Source organism: Crocodylus siamensis, chromosome 8 (assembly GCF_052110815.1).
Source record: "Crocodylus siamensis isolate JL-2025a chromosome 8, ASM5211081v1, whole genome shotgun sequence".
Classification (NCBI taxonomy): Eukaryota; Metazoa; Chordata; order Crocodylia; family Crocodylidae; genus Crocodylus; species Crocodylus siamensis.
Window position 1 is genome coordinate 14,893,882 of NC_143402.1, and position 21,924 is coordinate 14,915,805.

The 21,924-nt window shown below is 46.9% G+C and overlaps 1 protein-coding gene across 3 annotated transcripts in view; it reads right to left on the minus strand.

Annotated features, from left to right (window-relative positions):
• Positions 1 to 14,177, minus strand: part of LOC149858107 (synaptotagmin-like protein 2) — a 67,498-nt gene extending 53,321 nt beyond the window's left edge. The window contains exon 1 of one of the 3 annotated variants that reach the window (XM_090060283.1): positions 14,086 to 14,177. The gene's annotated coding sequence lies outside the window, so the exon portion shown is untranslated. Of the gene's footprint in view, positions 1 to 8,136; positions 8,201 to 14,085 lie in introns of those variants that run through there. The other 2 variants (XM_090060284.1, XM_090060282.1) reach the window with 2 other exon arrangements.
• Positions 14,178 to 21,924: the final 7,747 nt, after the last annotated feature.

The following is a 21,924-nucleotide window of genomic DNA, read 5'->3' on the forward strand; positions in this document are numbered from 1 at the left end:
AGACTTTCTCTATGCCAAACATTATTTTACAGACACCATCACCTCCAAAAACAGCTGTTAGTGGAAAAAATTGCCTAAAGTGACTCAGGGTCCAAAGGGTCAATAGGCAAATACCGGTTACTGTTCACAAACTATTAAACAGCTGCTTTAGTTTAAATATTTGAGAAGGCTGTTTATTTCAGAGGTGGGGAAGATTTGCACAGGATGCAGTTCCTTGTAATCATGGGTATTGTTAACACACAAATAAACAAGCGCAGCCCATTGGGAAACTGAGCAAACCCCTCATATCCCATTTAATATGTATGGCAGTGTCCCAGCTGCAGCAGCTGATGCCAGCACTTTAAAGAAATCACTGATATTGTCATCACGCCCTTTTGTTATTGGGCTCTGCCTCCACCCTGGTCTCCAGGTAAAAACCTTTGAAGATGCAAAGGACAAAGATCAAGGCTGGAAGAGGAGATTTCAGTGAGGGTGAAGGTGTGCTGATAGTTTTGTGTGCAAATGCTGCTCACATCAAGACAGCTCCCTTGCTTGGCAGAGAATTAGGATTTATATCCCAAATAAACAGGAATTTCAGAATTGCCTCCCCTATCCCTGCAGTTGATTTGTACTAGGGTTTAAACCCCCTCTCCTAACAACCATCTTTGACCTGCCCGCACAATCAAGGCTCAGGTCTATGCCAATGACATTTTTATTTTGGAAACATCGTGCTGTCCACAGGTTTACAATGCTGCTCTCCACCAAGGGAGGAAACACATTTAGGATATGCACAGGGAGTGATGGTCTGTAGTACTGAAAGTCCCGTTTTGTATATACATTAGGAGCTGGAAAGTGCCCTTCAAACCGTCTTCTAAGGCAACCTCTTTTTCACCAGGACCCACCTGTAAACATCAATGGCCAGCCCCGACCCAGGGCCCCTCACTCCCGACCCACTGCCCCCCCGCCCCCAAGCCCCAGCCCCACAATGTGTGAGGCATGGGAGGGCCCGAACTAGTCCCTTGCAGGCAGTTACTCTCCCAGCCTGCAAGGGAAAAGCCAGTTTCCCACGTTTTTCTCTTTTAAAGGAGGATCCATTTTTTAAGTTTGTTTGCGACCCTTTCATATATTCTTCAAAAGTGGGTCCCCTTTTGGGTCATGACCCATGGGTTGAGAAACGCTGTTCTAAGCTGCTTGTGATAGAGAAACCTGAAAAACTTTATAACCAAAAAAGAGAGCTAGGAAAATATCTGCAGTGGGACAAGAAGTACAGCACTGAAACTGTACCTCCCACAAGAGGAAAATTCGTATTCAAGCAAATCATCTCACACCCTGGTATTATGGCCTTGTCCCATCTTATCTATGTCCAACACTCATTTTCTGGGTAGTGGCCTGTACTCTGCTTTTGCTGTGCAACCTTCGAATAGACAACACTAATCACATGATGAGGTAAGTTAGAAATGTATTCTGTATAGGATGGGAGGGTCTGGGGAATGGCAACTGCTCACTAGATGGTTTGGCTTTCCCTTGACTCCGACACATGCAGTCTTCACTTCCCACCCACAGAGATTTCTCCACATTTGCCCCTAGCGTGGCACATCATCAGGACCTCCCCAGGCCTCACTTACTATGTCCCAGTAACCTTGAGCTCATAAATGCTATTTGACAATCAGGTAGCAGGTCAGCTCAACCATGCCATTATAACCGCCCAATGAGGTAAGCCTTTGCCGCTGAATAACCACCTCATTTGTTGTGCGCTGAGATCTCATTGGTCCAAATTCTTTAACAAGTAAAATCAGAATTCAGTGCAGAGCCCCAGGATGGAAGTCTTTGTTGTTATAAAACATTTAAATCCCAAATCTCCTGCAGCTATACAGGAGCTCAGACAAGGCTGGGCAACATAGGAACTGTTTCCTTTCAGCCTCTCATCCTGCAGAGGCCTAAAATGTGGGACACAATAGGCTGCACTGACCCAAGGGACACAAAAGTTATTCATGTAGAAAACTTAAGAGTGCCACTGGGATTCCTTTGGTGGCAATAATTCTTTCTCTTGGCTCATAATTCCTTATTTCTAATACAAATAACTCAACAATGTAAGTGGGGGGACACCAAAATAGCAAGATACAGAATATCATTACATGAATAAATTATATTTGAGAGGCTCCTTTTAGCACCTAAAAGAAGCACTACAAGACATTTTCACCACAGTACTGAGCTGCAATATTTAGTACCAGATCTGGATCTAGATGTCACTGTTGATGTCTCATATCCAGAGTTGTAGTTCAGCCTCTAATTGTGAAAAGCCAACTATAAAGTCCAACTCCAAATCTGATTTGGATTTTTTAACTCTTCTTGTGACAGGAGTGTTCAGTTCTGGGATCTGGTCCAGACCTGGTCCAGTTTACAGCAGTATTTGGCATACACAGTAGCAGGTGGTGAGCAAGCTGTTCCACTTCGGTTTATTATCCTGCAAGTCCCAAAGTTAGGACGCATTGAAAAGAAGCTTCAAATAGAGTAATTCTGTTAGCTGTGGTCACGCCCTTTCCCAGCAGACATCCTTCCATGAGAAAACAAATTCAGATTTGAGAATATATTTGAACAAGTCAGCTCTGTTTAGGCACCTTTTCTCAGGTTTAATACAACTTTCCAAAAGAAGGACAGACTCAGTCATGAATTCATTAGATCTGAAGGCTGGGTGGTACTTATATCTAAGAGAGGTATTTCGAGCAGTACTTTTTAGTGAAGATCAGGAAAAAATAAAATAAAATAAAATATTAAGTCCCATTCCTTCCCTTCTACCACTGCATAATGTCCAGTTATGTCAACGGTTCTCAAACTATAGAGTCCATCCAATGAAGTAAGATCCAATGACTCCAATGATTAGAGGAGGGGTGGTTATTAGCACTACAGGAAAAGGGCAGACTGTATTGCATGCTAAAATAGAGATTAAGGCTAGGAACAGACATTGCATTTGTCCCAGGACCAGTTGTACCTTTGTTCTAGAACAGAAAAGTCCTGGGATATTGCCCTTCCAATCATGGCTTAGGGTATGGCTGAATGCACTGCTGCTTTTCTGCCCTTGATTTAATTATACAATCTTCAGACAGTCAATTAGATGCACTCTGTGATGCCCTGGGACAAACTTAGCACTTTTTATCCCTTTAAACTTTTTAAGGTTTGTCCCGGGATAAGGGACGTGGAGGTATGAATGACTGCACTTTGTCCTGGGACAACTGCAATGTCTGTTTGCAGTCTGAAAGACAACACTTACGAAAAGCCGGTTACATGTTGGGTGAAAACTGAAAGTTCAAACAAGGATTCCATTTAAGTAAATCAGTTCAAAAACTAATTTAAGTTAAATAACAAGTTCAACTTTTCTATATCAACTAGGTAAGGTATTCATTTCACCTGTGGATGAAAATTAATCTTTCAGAGAGATGAGGGGGAGATATTTCAGATCAGAAGAACAGATTTGCATGTACTATTGAACAAAGTTCCATTATTGCTGAATGTTCACGCTGAACAAGTTTGTCCTTTCAGACTTTGTATTTGAATAGTAAAGGCCAAGATTTTGCCCTCTGTTACACTCATTGCAACTCTACTGACTTAATACTGCATGCTGCAAAACTACACTGCATACTGCATGAGGTTACAGTGGCACTAAGTAAGCAAGGCAGGGCAGCTCCCTACTTGGGGGAATGGAAGTTTAACCCCCCACCCCTCCACACCCAGACCCCAGCAAAGGTTTGCCTGGGTGGGGCAGTAAGCCAGCCAGTGAGCCAGCCCTCGCTGCTCTGGCTAGGGAGCAGGGGGGGTGGGGCCAGCCCTGCTCTCCGGAGCAGACAGCACAGCTTAACCCAGGGATGCAAAATGCTGGGGACTCTGATTTAACTTGAACCGGGAAGGGGTCTGGGACAGAAGTTTCATAAACCAGTTTGACCTAAATCAGTTAAGTCTAATACTATGTTCAGCCAGGTTTATCTTAAGCCAATTTCAGCCATTTTGAAACTGGTTTATGTGCACTGAACTTCTGTTCTGTTACAGGTTTAAACCAGTTTCTGATCACTTAAACCAGTTTATATGTAACTTCTATCCCTAGCCAAGGGGACCTACTTCCACTGGCTTTGATTCTCCTTCACACATGGTGGCAGATGGAAGTCTGGAGTCCATAAGCCAGTGATTCCTAACCAGGCTGCTACTGCATCCTGGGGTGCCCTAACTCCTTTAATGGGTGCCATGGGATGCCACAGAGTATAAAAACTGTTACGTGTGCATGATTCATAAGATAAACCCAGAACTTTCAAAAAATAATCCATAGCATCACAAACGTTGTGACCCTCGATGACCTGAGCTCTCGTAACAGAAGTACTACTCTCTATTACTTTTCCGTGGTCAACTGGCACTTTCTTGAATCTAATAATGTTGAGAATCACTGCCATAAACACAGACAGATTCTTCCTTCGTTTACAGACATACCACTACACTGACAGCAGAAGAGGACTGCCAAAGGGTGAGAAGAGCAAAAGGTTTCAGGGTTATAATGGAAGGCAAACTGTTGGCAGAATTGCAAAAGGTTGCAAATTATTCTGCACCACACTATTAAACTGAATTAACAGAATTGCTCAAGTGTCACTGAGGGTGCAATTGCTCAACGTGAAAAGCCTGAAATGAGGCACGCTTATTCAACCACACAAGCAGCATATTTGTCAGCATAATCCAATATCCCCTGGCAGTGGACTTCAGTAAATTGTCATCCTGACCTGTACCATTTTCTCCCTTCAAAAGATGAATTGTTCCATTAGGCTCAACCTCCAAAAGGTTATTTGATTTTGATTCAGCCATCAAAAGGTTCCCTTCTTCCCTCTCACAGTAGATTTGCAGCCTGTTGACACATCCAGCATGGGCTTTTATTCCCTTTGACTTTGCTAAGAAGTTCCTTAGATAATTTCTTCCTGCTCCAGGTTTTCTATAATCTTTCGCATTGTAGATAACAATATTGATTTTAAATGAAATCAAAGCATGTCTGCTGCACAATGAGCACATTGTCCTTGCGGTGCCATACTGTGTATAGTCTAAGGCTTGCTGCTTGCCAACCATGGAAAAAATCTTCTAGTTCAATTCTCTAGGTTCATTAAAGGGACATGGTCAATTAGCTTAGGGAGAACACAGTTTGCCCTTAAATCACAAAGGCCATTCTGGAGCAGGTAGATCAGCGAGTTTCTTGTGGCATTTCTGACACAGGTGGTGTGGGACAAAGGAAGGGGAAGCCAAGAAAGAGGGAGTCAGTCCTCAAAGCCAGCAGGTCTCCCCCCAGATCCAGGGAAACCCTGAGGAATTTGTGAAGGGGAGGGCCATTTTTTGTGCCTAGGCCCTGGTCAATGCGATTTCTTGACAGCTACCTTCTGCTGGAGCCCCTGAAATTATGGGGTGGCACATCAGAAAGAAGGAAAGTGGGCTGTTGGTGCGCTGACTGTGAGACACTATTAACTTTGCCACAAAAACTTCATAAGGTTGGAGCTGAGATAAAGCTGGGCTATAATGACTGTATCCTGTTCTCTCCTCAAAAATGCATCCTGAAACTCTCACTGTGGAGCAATAAAAAGCAATGTCTCGGAGGTAGCACCCTCCCATTTCCACCTTGAAAACTCTGGCCCTTTTATAGGCAAGGTCCAACATAGTCAATAACCTGATGGGGGATATAAATTGGATTTGAAATATAATCTTAATTTTAAAATATTCACTGCTGACAGAACAACAAAGACATTATTATTATTAACAAAATAAACTATAATGGCCATCAATTGTCATTGCTTATCTACTGCCATAGCTTACATAGAACGATTAACTGCAAACCTGACTCCTGGACTGCACTGCGTTATCCACAACAAAGGAGCATGAACAAGGAAGTAAATAAACTGGGGCTAGAATAACTCAGGAACACACAGACGGAGGGAGGCTAATGCAAAGGAAGCAGAAGAACTGTTGGAGAAATTATGACATTTCTTTTTCCCCAAGAGACCATGCTTGTCCCTGAATAGTATCCCTGCTCCCAGGTCCCATTCCTGACTGCAAAGGGCTTGACAGCACATCACAAAATGAGCTTTTCCTCTGAATGAAAATTCAAATGTCTAGGCTCTTACTACAATCAAGAATTCCTTATCGTAGATCAAATGCAAAGGTATAACAATAACGTTTCTGTCTAGTGACATGGCCTTTGGACTTAGCAACATTATGAAGGCATACAGGGCCTTGTTTAAATCCCAGTGAAGTTCATGGCCTTATAGGGAGCTGGAGCTGACCTAACCTGTACTTTTCTTGTATGCTAAAGTCTTCTTCCTTAAACACATTGTCACACTGAGGTGTATTTATAGCAGGCTGTCAAAGCCTGCAATGCGAGTCCCTGATTATATAATCATGATGGTGTATTTCTGTCACTCAGTCAAAAGCACCTTAAATAATAACACTAGACAATTACACCACACTTTTAGTTGGTACAACCCACAGCACACTAATGTTCGCTGACAGCAGTGATGCTCAACCCGTTTCCCCCAGTGGGCTGGATAGGTAGTGGCCAGTCGGTCTGCAGGCTGGATCCCACTGGTGGTCCCCACCCGAGTCAAGGCAGGCACACTGGGCACCATCTGGCAGCATAAAGGGGAACAGGGGGCAGCCTGGCCCCATGCAGGGAAGGAGGTATGGCCCAACCCAGTCCCAAGGTGGTAGGGAGGGAAGGGGGCCTGGCTCTAGCCCTGCTCCAGCCACAGGGGGACGGTGTGACCCAGCCCTGATCCAACCGCCCAGGGCTTAGGGTTTGGGAATCTGGCACAGGGAATAGTGGCTGTATTAATGGCCACTCTACTACTACATTTCCCAACCTGTGGCGAACCCGGCAGGCCAGATGGGATGGGTCTGGGGGCTGCAGGCCAGAGGCTGAGCATCCCTGATGTAAAGGGAAGCCGACCTGCCCAGAGGTTAATGCACCAGACAACTGGCACAAAGCAAAACACGGACAGGAAGGAACGGCACTCTGGAGTGCTTCATCATTGCACTGCGTTGTCCCAAAGTGCACTTGTCGAGCAACCTGCCAGGGCAACAAGTGGCACAACCGCCTGACCCTTTCTTTCTGGTGTGCAGACACAAGCCCCTGCTGCTGACCATAGCTTCACACACCCACCCGTGTGTGCTGTTCAACTTCTCCTACCTGGGCAGGCTGCCTCATCAGCTTTGAACATCAAACCCTAAAACCACCTTTGTAGCACCCAGGTTTGAGGCTCCTACAAGACGGCCCTTGGCACAAGGCAAGTCCCACGGTCCACCACCCTGCACAGACGCCCCACGGAGCAAAATGGGGCCGCATACATCAGCCTGGTACAGCCGAGCAGGCCAGCGGGTCCCTCGACAGCGCATTTATGAGCTCTTACTTCTGCCTTCACACACACTTTCTTTTTCTTCGTCCCTCATCCCAGCTGCCTTTCATTCTTCCCCCGCACCCATGTCAGACCCATCTTAACATATCTCCATTTAACTTCTTAATTTTGTGTCAGGCCAAATCAGCCAAATCAGTTCCAAATTTCACGGAGTGAGCAGAGCTCAGTCATTCAGTCCGTGTGGCGTTACCACTGGCAAGTATCCTACCGCCCAGGCTTCAGCCACTCCCAAATCCATGGCAATTATCCTCCGTGCAAGCCCCAGGACTGGATGTCTTGGGGCTCAGGTGCCCCAAGGCGTGCTTGCCCTTAGCCAAAAGGCTGAAGGAGCAAGCTAGGGAGAACCCCCCCGTCCTCATAAAACCAGCTGTGTCGCCGAGATGCCCCATAAAACCAAGCGTGCAGCCGGGAAGGCCGCGGCAGACTGGCAGCGCACCGGGCAAGTCTCCACGCCCAGCTGCACGCAGACTCGTGGCCGAAGTTCTCTCTTTCGTGAGACCAACTGGATTTTTGCAAAAAACAAGCCAGCCCCCCAACTCGTTAAGTCCAAGCTCCCGGGACTTGGACGCAACGAGAGAGGTGGCAAATCTAGCCGCTCTGATAACAGAGAGCCCCTCTCCCGCCACGAGTCCCGAGTCCTTTTGCCTCCACGGCTCCCCCCGGACGCCGACTACACGAAGGCGCTCGAGGCCCCCGTCCAAAGCAGCCGGAGGAGCCCCGCTGCCCGGCCTACCTGCGCGGCCGTCGCGGTCGCGGTCGCGGGCGGCCCCTTCCCCGCGCGCCGGCGGCAGCGCCCTGCACAACTCGCCCCGCCCCGCCCCGCACCTGGGCGCCGCCTCCCCGGGGCCGCCCCGCCCCGCCTCCGCGCGGGCATCGGCAGGACGGCGCCGTGTCCCTGCGCCCCGGGGCTTGCGGAGACCTTTGCGGCTGCGGGGTCTAATGAAAGACACCGCATCTGCCCCGGACCTTGCCTGGCACCGCGCTGGCTGCCCTGCTGTAGGGCCCGGGACTGGCTCGGTGGCACCTGTCGGCAGGAGGCCGGGCCGGCCCGTTCTTCGGGGCTCGGCGCTGCAGCCGTCTGCGGGAGCGGGAGACGAGGGCAGACGTAGGGAGCACAGCGCGGGGGCCGAAAGCAAAGCGGGTCAGGCCGGGGACAGAAACCAGAGCCCCCAGCTGGGTGGGAGAGGCACTGGTGGGGCTAATTTGTTGTAGGGCTGCCAAAACGCTCGGTCCCTTCTGCAGTGCCGCTTGCAGCCTGGGGCCTGCTATGGAACCGGTTTGAGGACTGGGCCCCTCTGCAGGTCAAGTCGTCAGGTTATTTCAGAATTGACTGCCTCTGGTTTTACTGAGCGGGGCTGCTATTGGCCCAGTCCAACCAGCTTTATTTAAGCAAGGAGTTTCATTGACTCCCTGAGTAAGTTCACAGATTCAGGCCCTCTGAATAGCAAGACAGGAATAAGCAATTTGATTTTAAAACACTACATCCAAAACTCAGCCAGTGGTTAGGGCGAAGATGGAGAATGCAGAATTCACTGCTGCATTTTTAAACATAATCCTGATAAAACCAGCACGAACCCACGTGCCTGATGCTCTGTAGTTGCTATATAGGGTTTGTTTGCTCGGTTGACTGGTAGTTTTTACTTCTAAGTTAAGGCCTAGTTGCATTTCCATATCACAACTGGCTTATTGGCAAATTAAATAGACTATTTTCTGCCTTCAAAATATTATTCAAACAGTTGCTGAGAACATCACAAGAAGAGGTGACCCCTGAAGACCTTAATGAAGTCAGTAGGAGCTGCAGGTGCCCACCCTTTCAGTTTTCAGACTTTGTTTAGACCATTTTTTTTCAAAGTCTTTTTAAAAGAAAAATTACTCGTGGAACATGTAAGCAACACAGTTAGTCTAATTGTCAGGGTAATTACAGACTGACTCAGAAATGTTACATATAATAAGAAAACAGGTTCCCACTAATAAATAGTTCTATGAGTCGGAGCACCCCGAGATGACCATATGGCACCAATAGCTCAGCAATCGCAACTGCCGTAACAGTTCTCTGCAAAGCAGCCAGTTCACTCATGCCTTCCACCCACACTTCTGTTCTAGGTGGGAGACCAATTCTTTTCTGCGTTAAAATGTGTCCATCTTCTGTCAGTTCACTTCCTGGTGCTAAGGAGGTGAGAAGTGAACCAAAAACTCAGATGCAAATCCTTTCCCACACAAGAGTTTGAAAGCCAGATCCTAAGCTAAATCTACTTAGCTTCAGTATTCACATTTGAACTACTGCATGCTCAGAGTTAGATCTCTAAATTCAGATCCCGGTCTCCATTTGTGCCTACCTATTATTAGACTTTCTGGATGCTGAATGTATCGTCATCACACAGCTGAGAGTTTGGTGTCCTTATTCTTAGGTACCAAAGAGCCCTTATTTTGAAAGATTTTTTTTTAAAGATTTGGATAGTTGCTAGTGTGGAAGAATGCCATTCCAGTTTCTTCCCAGACTCGTCTATTAGGTTTTCCCTTGCCATTGTCTTCTCACCTGTCTGTCAGTCTTGTTGCCCCAGGTGACTGCGGATGTGAGGGACTTCAGGTAAGAGGGTGGGACTCCACTTCCCTATTGCATAAGCACTGACCTCATAGCATGGAGACAGCAGCGTGAGCCCATGTCACTCTCTTAGGTCACCAGTGATGCTTTTTATATTGGTTGGTCACAATCAAACAACACCTGGCTTTGATTGGGTCTCAAAGGTGATGTCAAAAGGGCTATATAAAGCTAAGACTCCCCAGGAGAAGGGGCAGCAGCCATATTAAGTTACATACAGCAACTGGAACATCTCTCTCTCAGGATGCTGAAGTGAGTAAACTGCTTGGAACTTATCTAGACATATAGTTTACTGTAATGTAGAAGAATATCAAACAGCTACTAAGCCAACACAGTTTGCTCTGGGTTATTCTTTGATACTTCTCTATCCTGTACCCTTCCACAAGCCTACCCCCTTTAACCAATAAAGCTCTCCACTATAACAAGTGTGGTAGACTCACTGGGAGAGGGATTGGGGAATGCCTTTAAGCTTCCTATGCCTGGCTGGCCAAAGGAGGCCACTCTGTGCTTCAGGCTAAAGGAAGTGCCCCAAGTTCTCTCGCTGAGTCAAGCATCCTCAAGGTCTACAAGGTCTGTGTACCCCAGGGGGCACAGGGCCCAGATACAGACCAGACTCCTGGGTGGTGGCAGCGGTTATCCCAGGATTGCGGGTGTGCTCCAGGAAGGGGGTCAGCCAGAAGTGAGATACCCCAGAGGATGCACTTGGAGCTTGGTAGGTGGACAGGAGTAGTGAGGTGGGTGGCTCAGTGCAGGAGCGCCCCCTACTGGTCTGCTACAGCTAGTACCTCTAATTTAACTTAACTTCTAACTCTTTGCTCCTTATCTCTCTAACAGATTGAATTCAAGTTGAGATTTCAACAAGGTATAAATTATGTCTACTGGTTTTGGGTAACTTGGAAACAACGAGAATTTAAAAAAATCCAATGGAGGTGGTATCTTGGCTAGGCCCAATGTCCTATCACGATTCTGTCCCTGCCCAGCATACTACCTTTTCTATGTTAATACAGTATCTTAAAGTTAAAGATGCAGATGATTAACCAGAGAGAGAGACAGGTGAGAGATACTAGATACAATCAACTAAGGCAAAAACATGGTATTGCTGGTAGAGTGGTGAGTTCCCCTCAGTATGCAGTATGATCCAGAAGTGCCGGAGAGAGAGAACTGGAGAGTGACAGCAAGGAGGCAGGACATAATGACCACAGATTCACTGCCCCATTTCTGTCTGGCATGTATGGAGCAAGGCTGGGTGGGCAGGACATGCTTCTCAGCAGTGCTGTCTGGCATGCTGTGAAAGTGATATAAACATACCCACAGCAAGTCACTGCAGAACACCTGAATCCCACTCGTGTTCCAGTCACTACCCAGCACACCTCTCAGCGGGTCAATAAAGCGCTGACATTTCCAGAGCAGCACACACATATGCCTCAACGTCCAAGCCTCCAGAAGTAGCAAATAAATTACTTTTTAAAAACTCAGAATACAAAACTGTATGGCATCCTAACATTTGTGTAGGATGTTTTCTCCATGTCTGAACCCTGTCAGTCGGATTTCCAGTTCTAAATCAGCATCACTCCTCAGATTTCAATTAGCAAGTCAGTTTTGGCCAGCTGAGAAGCTAGTTGATAAAGTGCATTCCCTTTGTCAGATCAATAAGCAGAGTGCAGGGTCCTGGGTATGACCATAAACTGCACCAACTGGAGGGTTTGGTGGCAACATGGTGGGGCTGCTTGGGCTGGGGTAGCTCCCATAAAATACCACAAGGTTGCAACTCCCAAAGTAAGATGAGTATAGGGTGCCTCAAAACCCTAGTCCCTACTGCCTTGTGGGTACTCCTTAGTTGAAGAAAGGATAAGGAACATCATCCTAATAGAAACACACCCTCACTGAGGCGTTAGGCAGTTTGCAGCAGTACTTTTCTTATCTGTCGCTCTCTAGCAGAAGCTACAACCATTGAGGCACTGAACATCTGGACTCAGTCTGGCCTTTGGATTCTGTCTCAGTGATCTAAAGGGGGGATGGTAGGTCCTGGGCAACATCCACTCCTCCATACTTTTGCCTAGGGTATGCACTGAAGATCTTGGTGCCTAGACCTCTTATGTGTACACCATGATCCAGAGGATCGATGGTTGCTTACTAAGCAGAGTGCACTATTAATGAATTCTTGGTGATAGCATGAGGGAGAGTACACCTCAGTATTCTGATCATCTTTAGCTTCTCGATTTAAATGCAGCATAAAATAGAGCAGCAGAAGTATTGGTCTGTGTATCAGCAGTAGCATTGGCATGGGTTAACCTGTGCTTAACTTGCCATGTGTTATCAAGTAAGTTAGTTAACCTGACTGTAGAAGGGAGATAATAAGTGTAAGGCTTATGTACTTTGAGATCTATAGTAGAAAGTACCATATTAGAGGTTCCTTTATTATCATTATAACATGGCTCAGAAGACTCTCTATTATTTAATCCCTTAGTATTGAGGCAGCCACTTGTACAAATTCAGAGCCTGTTTGTGAGTTTCAGCAACAAATTAATAAGTAAATATTGTCTACTTTCACTGCAGAAATAATTTTTAATGATCAGGCTCAACAGGGGAAAATGGAGTTCCTTAAATTTACAGCCACTACTTCCAAGCTGTTGGCTATTTATCTTAAGTTCAGGGCCATTATAATCTTCTTTCTGATAATGGAAGTAAAATACTTTGTAATGACCCTGCAGCAAGCATTGGCTTTGAAAACGTTAGCATCTATAAAACCTCTGATGCTAGGACAAATAGGAATTCAGTGGTGGAGGGAAATAAATTCTTCTTTATTAAAAGGGAGAGGGCATTGCAGTTAAGGTAATACCATTTTCATTTCAGGATTGCTGCTAAGAATACTCATTTTCAGTGGCAGAAGACAAGTTGATTTAGATAAAGACTAAATTCAAATAGACAGAGGAAACTTCGCAGCAGTCTGGAGAATCAGCCAAGATATACATTTTATTACTGAAGCCAACTACTTCCAGAAACTATGTGAATCTCTCTCTCTCTTTTTTTTTTTTTTACCTTTGATTGCCTTAACAAAAAGAACAAGCATCAGTTACATTAAAATAATATAATGACAAACAAGGAGAGCAGAGGGTGGGATCACTCATCTATGTTTAAGCTTCTCTGAAGTTTGGACAATGTAACAACCTTCTAGTACAAGATGCTGAGTTTCCTGAGAGTTGCTGGTTCCCTGTAACTCCCTGGAATCATTCATCATCAGTGCTGATCAGCCCAAAGTCTTCTCTCCCTTCTTAAGGTCCAGCCCTGATAGTTTATAAATTGGCAGGGATGCTCTTGCCTGATGCCCTTCAATTTGAATGCTTGGGGAATGAAGACGGCTTTGTTCAGAATGGGTCCCTGTCTCTAACCCTGGTATTTATTTCCTCTTTTAGCTAATCAAGCTTAAAGCACAGCTCTTCTGCTCAAGGCAGAGGAAAAGAGGGCAGTGTAAACTAGCTTCCCTGATTTCCAGAGCAAAAAGGGGCTGGTTAAGCATGCAGTAAAACTCAGACCACCCTCAGTGCTGTTCTAGAAGTTATTCAAGTTTCTAACACCTCCTAGGGGCTGTTATGCTTGACCAGAGATCTATGGGCCACCAACAGCCCCTCTCCCAGGGAATACTGGAGTTTGCTCCACTGTGTTTCAATGTGCAAGACAATTCCCTTGAAACCTGCATGATTTAACAGTGACTAATGTGAAGGATTTGGAATAGGATCCTGCTTGCCTTCCCCTGGTGCTGCTAGATCTTTTTTTGTTGATAGCCTTTAGTATTTTTAGCTGTGACTTTCAGAGCTCAAGAAGGCTGCCAAAAGGTAGCTGAAAAGTATACAGCAGCGTGACTAACGCTTTCACCATTCGTACTGAACTCAACTTGGCAGTACAGGAATCTGAATGTGGAAGCACGACAAAATCCTCTGCAGCAATTTCATCATCATTTTCAACTGGGCCACATGGCTCTACAGCTTTTTTCTCAGGCTACATTTGCTACATAGCTTCATTGCTAAAAGTAATGGAAGCACCACAAAAGAAACACAGTACTTCTAGATGACATTTACTTCCTACCATATTGTCAATGCAAGAGGCTCTTCACCATGTTGAATATAAACTGGCTCTCAAGTTGGTGACTTCATCAGAACACTAGACTTGGTGGTGACTTCATTAGAACAGTGTACAGCATGCCAAGGTGAAGAAACAATGCAAACCTCCTATCCATCAACACAAGCATATAAAAGGAAGAGTCATAAATATAACTGGCTGTTGGAAACTATAATGCAATAAAGCTGTGAATAATTCAAACAATGTCTTCAGGAACTATGAATCTGTTATGGAACAGGAGCACAGTAAAGATGAATCCCTTAAAACAGATCATTCAAAATTTGGTTGCATGCATTTTAGGCCTGTGCAAAGCCACAAGCATTTGCTTCAGATTCAGCCGATTCAGAGGGACAGTGATTTAATTTGGTGATTCAAATCGCTGTCCGGGTTCAATTCGGATCCAAAAATTTGGTGCCGATTCAGAGATTTGGCCATGGACTAAGCAGGCAGCAGTCCTCACCACACTAGACACAGCTGCCTCCAGCTGGTAAGTCTGTTGTGGTGGGTGGAGGGGAGAGGGAAGGGGTGTGGGGCAAATCAACACCCCCACAGCAAGGGAGGGATTGGGGCTCGGACAAGCTGCCCAGCTGGGGTGGGAGAGAGTGTGGGACTCGGGGAGGGGGGCTCCCACCACTGAGTGCTGCTGCGCGCTGCCAGTCTGGGAGGGCAAGGGAGCAGGCATGTGCCCCTGGATCTGCATGGGGCGGGCTGGGCCAGGCTGCACTCTGGATGGGTGGTGGAAAGTGCTGGGAGTAGGGGCTATTCCCTCCTGCCACTTGTCCAGCCTCCCCATACCTCCTGGAAAAGCTGTGTCTTCGCCCCAACTGGGCAAGCAGCAGCAGGGCACGGCGGCGGGTACATGCATCTGGATCAGGGAGGGGCTGGCGGCAGGGGCTTCAGGGTATTTTAGGGTGGCTGCAGACCTCCCCCCACATAGCCCCTGCTCCACTGTGCCGTGCAGGGCAGGTGGAGCCGGGGCTGCGCTCAGGGCTGAAGCTGGGGCTAGCCACCCAAACCGCAGCCCTGGCTCCACCTGCCCCACAGACAGTAGGCAGCTGGGGCTAGCCTCCCACAGTACAGCCTGGCCCAGCCTGCCCTGCGCAGATCCGGGGGTACACGCCCACTCCCATGCCCTCTTAGGCTGGTGGCACACGGCATGCAGTGGCTGGCACCCTCCTGCCCTGGCTGGGCACCTTGTCCCAGCCCCAGCCCCAATCCCTCCCTTGCTGTAGGGGTGTTGATCACTGATCTGCACATCCCCCGCCCGCATGCCCCTTCCCTCCCCACTCTGCCCACCACAACAGACTTACCAGCTGGAGGCAGCTGTGTCCAGCATGGTGAGAACTGCTGCCTATTTGGTCTATGGCCAAATCTCCAAATCAGCACTGAATCTTTTCCAAATCTATTTGGAGGCTTCCGATTCAATTCAGATCTTTTAATTGGTTTCCTGATTCAGAGAGTCAGCTACCGAATCTCCTCTGAATTGAATTTGCTACTGAAGTTTTGCACAGCCCTAATGCATTTCTCACCTGGCTCAAGACGGAAATGTTGCATTTTTGGCTGGTATAAAGCACAGCACTTTGATTACATCCAATGGAGCAAGTTTAAATCAGATTGAGGATCTGGCTTTATTTCATTTGGCTTTGTGGATCTTTGATTATTTTTACTGCTGAAACGTTCAGTTAATTCACATCTGTGGTTCTGGGTCCTTTTCATACTCGGATATAAATCTAAGCCACTTGGCAGTGGCAGGCATGAAAGATTCCTGATAATATCTTGCCCAGTACAGTTAGCACTGAAAGAGCCTTAACAAGACTTTGAAAACAAGAATTGGCTCACGCTGCAGAAAATGCTGTCAATGCCCTTTGAGAAAACTATAAATCAGGTGTTCTAAGTCAGAGTTTACAAATCACCAACAGTACATAGAAACACACAGAACTCCCCTAAACCCAAAGAAAACACATCCAGGTTTAGTAATGTGACTTTTGATTCTGTAAGCATTTTTTAGGACAAGGTCCTAATGCCTGAAGCTGAGATGGATGTGGGGCAAAAGGCAGAAAGTTAAGGCATTTGGCTTAACATGAGCCCTCTTCTTGACTTGTGTGAAGGCTGTCCCCACCCTCTGTCCACCCAGCTGTTAATAGATACTTGATTCTTCAAGCTGAGTCAAAAGCAGTTGATGTTATGCTAAACACATCGCATCCTTCTGTACTGCTGGCTACAGAAACTGGTGACACTAGCCCAATGTGTCATTTGGCCCCCTGACTTATGCAAGCAGTCAAGAGCACTATTCAGCTGAGAAAGGACTCAGACATTAGACCGGGGTGGGCAATTATTTGGACCAGGGGGCTACTTAGGGAGTTTTGGTGAGCTGTTATGGGCCTGATCAGCATCCCTCCCTCCCTCCCCCACAACAGTTCACCAAAACTCCTTAAGTGGTAGGATCTCTGCAGGCAGGGCATGCTTGGCTAGGTGGATGGGATGGGGCCATGGGCAGGCAGATAGCAGTATCTGGGAATGGGACAACTGGACAGGAAGAGGCAAAGTAGGAAGGGCAGGCGAGGTCAGGGACAGATAAAAGAAAACTGATTATATCAGAAATCAGTCTGATGTGGCCAATAAATGCCTGTGTGTGCACAGCTGTAGCACAGCATGCAGGCAGTGTGGAGAGCTGCAAGCTGCTGGTAAGTTTGGTGTGGTGAAAGGGGAGGGGGAGGCAGATCAACACCCCCTGAGGTGAGGGAAGGAGTGGGGCTGGGGCAGGCACTGTCTAGCTGGGGCAGGGTGGTGTGGAACAGAGCCATGGCTTATCAAGGGAATGTGGGAAGTGGGGGCAGCTCATCCAATGGCTTGTCTAGTGGCTCCCACCACTTGTCCAGAAGGGTGTGGAGGGTATGTGCCCCTGGATCTGCACTGGGTGGGCTGCAGCTGTGGGCTGGGGGCCACACTGTATTGTACCTGGGGTGGGCAGCAGCACTGGGAGGGAGCTGTGGGGGCCTACAGTGAAATTTGGGGTGGCTGCAGCCCCACCCCCATAGCCCAGCACCGCTGCCAACCGCCCCAAGCGCAGGGCAGCGCTGCAGCTTGCCTGGCCTGCCCAGTGCAAATCCTGCCCCCCGCCCCAGATGAGCCATGGCTCCATCCCACTGCCCCAGCTGGGCAGCTCCTACTGCAGCTCCAGCCCCACTCTCTCCCCCGGTGAGGGGTGTTGATCTGCCCCCAACACGCTCCTTCCCTCCCCACTCCCCTTTCACCACAACAGACTTACCAGCTGGAAGCAGCTGTATTGGAAATTGGATTGGTATCAGCTGATATGCCTCCTTAAAAATTGGCTATCTGTATCAGCCCCCAAAATCTCTATCAGCGCACCCCTACCAGGAAGTAGAATCTGGCTGCCACACCACTTCAGCCCCACTGCATGCCTGGCCCAGGCTGCCCTGTATCTGAGCCAGGTGGGGCTGCAGGATCTGCTATGGGCCAGATAAAATACACTGGTGGGCCAGATGCAGCCTGCAGGTTGTATTTTGCTCACTCTTGAATTAGACTCACAGGAGTCACATGGGTTTTAAGGAACTCATTTTTATAATATCTATTACAGGAAAAACAAGTAGAACAAGTTAACCTACCATTCTGCAAAATTGCTTGACCCTGACATATGCAGAAAACTCCCATGGAACAGATGCCCATGAGTTTTAAACTGCTTTCACAGCAACATTGTATGTTATAATATAATTATATTAGTAGTCCCATTCTTGTGTTATGCAAACATTAATCAACTACTGAATTTCAAAATTCCAGCAAAATGCAGGCAAATACTGCATTTCCGCATCTACACTGCTCTGCTTTGTGGGCATCTTTTATTATCAGATGTATAGTGCCTATTTGCATAACATACCTTACAAAATTAGCTACTGGTGCTTCCAACAATGCAGGCATCCCACAACATGGACTAGAACCTGGCTTTCAAAAGAACCAACAATTGACAAAGCTTTTTGTTTCATAGCTGTGAAAGGAAATGAGAGATTGCAGTGTAGAGCTCCTGAAGCCAGTCTGGTGCCCATTGCACATTCTGTTCATTCCCTCCCTCTCTTATACACGCTCTGCACACTTCCTCACACATCAGCAGGAAGCCTTTATAGATGGGCATTCACTGTTAATTCAGTTTGTTTAAAACTGCAGTACCTTACAGGCAGAAATTATAGTCCTCACTGTCAGAAACATCTTGGTGTGTCTTCAAAGAACACAGGAACACCATCCTTCTTTCATACCATAATTAAGATTACTTACAATATTCATGACTATTAGACAGGGTTTGGCATGTGCACTCAGAGTTCCTCCTTTCCTAAGCCAAAGTTCTCATGTAGAACAGTTCTTAGAAGATTAGTGTGATAGCTGTAAGATGCAATAATACAGAAGACCATGCTTAGCAGATTCAAGCAAGGATTAGACATTTATATGGATAATACAAATATTCACAGCTATATTAGTTAGGATTTAAAAAATATAAAAAGGAAATACATACTGTATTCATGTCAATAAAACAATTTGTAGTAAACTGGCAACAATTTGGACCAATGGACCTTTTTTTTCCCCTTAACCACCATACACTGTTATCATTTTAACAGGAATGAGGGAAGTGCAATCCACAGATGAATTGTAGACACTTACCATGGCTGTGTGGAGCACCAGTGATCTACAGACCACAGCTGAGGGACTACTGGCCTAGAACTGGGAGATGCAATGAACTCTATCTGGCTGGTACTGCTGATGCAGGATTTCTCTCATCACTGTGTCACACGTAAAAAGATAATTCGTGCCATCAAGATATGGCAAGTACAATAGCAGACCAAAAAGAGGGGGGAGAAAAAAAATGCTATCACTTCAGAATCTCACAACTTAGAGAAACAAGGATATCTTAGGGTGATATCATTTACTGAACCAACTGCACAGCTGGGATAGAGTTAGATAAGCTTTCAAACCTGATGAAGAATGGCTTGCATTCAAAAGCTTGTCTAATTCTATCCCAACTACGCAGTTGATCCAATAAAAGATATCACCCTTAGAAAACCTCATCTCTCATCATTTCTAGACCATCATGGCTATAATATCACCCTTACACTACCATTTAGACAGAGACTTTTATTTTTCATTTTTAAAAAACTTTTATTATAAAAAATACTAAAAACAAAAGGTAAAAGTGCAGAAATGCATAGCCCTCCCAGAGGCTGAGCATGAAACACTTGTCTGCAACAAAAACACCATCTCACCCTGCAAAACCATTCATTGCAGAGTGAACCACTGAGACAGCCAAGGCCTCTGAGGGGTGCTGCTAGGTGTGTTGGGTCGGGCAGTCCACTAGCTCTGGCCCTTTATACTCTAGCTGCAGAGGGTTGGTTGGAGATCCACTGATCCAGAGCTTGGCTTCCTGGGACAGCCAGCCTAGGGTGAGCCACTGGAACCACAGGCTTTCCTCCAGGGACCTGGGCTCCCTGCCCAGGGTCCACGAATATCAAACAAATCAATTAAAGGTCAATGAAAAAGGTTGCACTTATCTGTGCTCTTGTTTATGGTCCCATGCACCCCCACCAGCCCAGGTCTGGGTATGGGCTGGCTGCAGGGCTCTTGCCAGGTGAGAGGAAGCATACCTGCCTTCTTCTACCTCAGCTAGCCCAGTACAGCTGCTCCCAGCTGCTCTTAGCTCCTTGCACCTACGGGGAGTAGGCCCTTCCACTCTGTAGGGGCAGCCAGGCTCCTGATTGCCCACAGCTGGAGATATTTCCCCAGCTGGGATTGTTAACCACTGCTGTACCTGCCAAGCAGGCTTCCAGCTGGTCTATGTGGCTGTGGTGCAGCTGCATCTGTCTCAGCTGGGCACAGCGGTGGTGGGAGCTGCCCCCACTTCCCACATTCCCTTGATAAGCCATGGCTCTGTCCGACACCACCCTGCCCCAGCCCCACTCCCTCCCTCACCTCAGGGGGTGTTGATCTGCCTCCCCCTCCCCACATTTTACCCACCCCTGGCTTACCCTAACCACCTAGAATAAAAAACTGTGTTGCCATAGTTTTGTGTTTGGAAACTAAACACGATGGATAAAACTTCCTCTGACATCAGCTAGATGAAATCCTACCCATTATCATCCAACTCTTCAAAGCCAATGCAGGTCCAGTTCTTTTCAAATCAACACTGACTAAGTATCTGATCCGTCTCAGAGGGATTTTTATCTTCCTTGAAACATGTTCTTCTAAAGCATGTATCAGTAGTTAAAACTTAGAAGCTACTACTGTAGCATGTTAATGCCAGCCTGCCAATCATGCCATTAGATATGAATGATTAATAAAACTCTGAATAGCATCTTTGATCATCTATTTCCTCCCAGTTAAGTTTGTTAATAATTTAGACTTACCAGACATCCTAAGGAAGGTACATTATGTGCATGGGACAACAGGCTGTCCAATGTCCATGCAACACCATGTTCATTTTCATTTGGGTGTATGTACCCAAAAGCTTGCAAGGAAAGACTTTTTGTTTTGCTATTATTTAGTTGGTCTAATAAAAAATATCCTGGCAAATAAACCTTTGAACTGTCTGCTTCAAAAGTTATGTCCCACCTGCTTTGTGTTCTTGCTCTGTTGGCTCTACTATGTTCTCATGAAGACACAGTGACAATGACTTGTGTGTTCAATGTGCGTAAGTACTCAGATATTCCAGGACAGCGGTGTCATAGAATCATAGAATCACTGAGTTGGAAGGGACCTAGACAGATCATCGAGTCCGACCCCCTGCTATGGGCAGGAAGGAGCACTGAGGGTGGGAGGGGTCATAAGACCCCAGCCAGGTGCCTATCCAGTCTCCTCTTGAAGATTTCCAGGGAAGGTGAGAGCACCACCTCTCTGGGGAGCCTATTCCGGGCTCTGGCCACCCTTACAGTGAAGTAGTTCTTCCTAATATCTAACCTAAACCTATCCTCCCTCAGCTTGTGGCCATTGTTCCATAATCACTTGGCCCCATGTGCTAGATGAGTGGCCTGGGACTGGTCCTGTAGGCTAAATCTGGCCCACGGACCACCCCTCCCCACCCCCTCCCTCCCACATGCCAGATACAGCACCCACAGCACTCACGCCAGCTGATCAAGGGTTGTGCCACACATTGCACTCACTCTGGCTGAACTGGGATGCAAACCACACATGGTGCCTGCTCCAGCTGGTGCAGGTTGGATGGGTAAGGGAACTACCACAGCCACCAAGGTGTTTTTTCTACTGGCTGGGGAAAACCATGAACGTGGCAGGAGATAGTACTTTAACTGAGGTAATGCATAGTTAGCCTCCCAGTTTCACTTCTAGTGAGAAGATCTTGGCTATACACCAACTTCATGGGAATGGGAGACTCCTCCCTAGCCCCCGCAGTCATATGGCTGAGGGCAAGTGAAACTCAGGGGCATCCCAGCAAAGGATTTGTAAGTTTCTGAAGCCCCAGGCGGAGGTGGAGGATGCTTGCTGATAGCAGGGCCAAATATGGTTCTTGAATGACTCACGTGAATTTGGAACTGATTTCACTGATTTGACTTGGGACACAAAAAGTTTTCCCTAAAAAAAGTTGAATGCTGTGTGCAGGGTGGGTCCCAGACTAGCTGAAGCAGATGCTGGATCAGATATGTGCAGAGAGTCCCAGCCTGGCCTGCATGTGGCTCTGAATCCAGCCCATTAGTCACATGTATCATCAACATCCCTGCTTCATGACATCACAGGCACAGTTAAAGAGGGAAGAGCTGGATAGAGTTCATAGATTTCATAGACATTAGGGCTGGA